General features: G+C 34.1%; 1 long non-coding RNA gene across 1 annotated transcript; it reads right to left on the bottom strand.

The window, feature by feature from the left end:
- Positions 1-359, bottom strand: LOC135702890 (uncharacterized). The gene is made up of 3 exons (XR_010517723.1): positions 303-359; positions 196-247; positions 1-126 (listed from the first exon to the last, which is right to left on the bottom strand). It is a non-coding gene; the product is annotated as an uncharacterized LOC135702890 (long non-coding RNA).
- Positions 360-722: the final 363 nt, after the last annotated feature.

The raw sequence follows: 722 nt of genomic DNA, 5'->3' as shown, positions 1-722 counted from the left end.
GATGCAGGGTTGAGGACAGAAGACAACCTCCAGCATTGTTAGCAGCGTGATTGTATACCGGTGGAGATTTAACGGCAGCGGATAGCGGAAGGAAGGTGTCGATTAGATCGTTTTCGGTGAGGGTTTCTGTGGAATATTAAATATATTGTTATATACCTTTAACATCTACTGTTGTAGTAGTCGTCGAACACTCACTTGCATTCCGAGCCATCTTGTCCGCTCGCAGATGAATATTGTTTCGTTTTATCTGGAATTAATAAAAATCTCTAATTAAACTCTACTATTGTTATTTGATCGCTTACCTGATGCGATTATTATTTTTCACGGAGGAAAATTGTCCTTCCCAAATTTTCCTCGCTCTTCGTGACACTTCTGACGTCAAGCCAAATTAAGCGGCAAACCGAGGTCCAGTGCTGCCAAAAACTTTTCCTAGAAAATGTATTTTTGACAGTTGAACAACTTTCATTTTAAAAAAATGCACTTTTAAAATTACAAGTCGAACCTGAAAGAAACACTTTCAAACCAAAAAAATAATTTTTATTTTGAATATTTTCGTTGTTAAAATGACGAAATTTACGAAACTTTTAATTTGAAATGGCATTATTTTTATTAAAACAATTTTTGTTTTTTGTGTGTAGTTATAAAGTAGTTCTGTTTTCCTAGTAATTGATCTATGCTTCTTTCTATTGTTTTTATACTTTTTCAATAATCTGCCTGCGTTT

The sequence above is a fragment of the Ochlerotatus camptorhynchus genome, unplaced genomic scaffold (genome assembly GCF_037179485.1).
Source record: "Ochlerotatus camptorhynchus isolate MF236.1 unplaced genomic scaffold, CSIRO-AGI_Acam_v1.1 ptg000203l, whole genome shotgun sequence".
Classification (NCBI taxonomy): Eukaryota; Metazoa; Arthropoda; class Insecta; order Diptera; family Culicidae; genus Ochlerotatus; species Ochlerotatus camptorhynchus.
The sequence above is the reverse complement of the archived record's forward strand: the minus strand, read 5'-3'. Positions and strand labels throughout refer to the sequence as shown.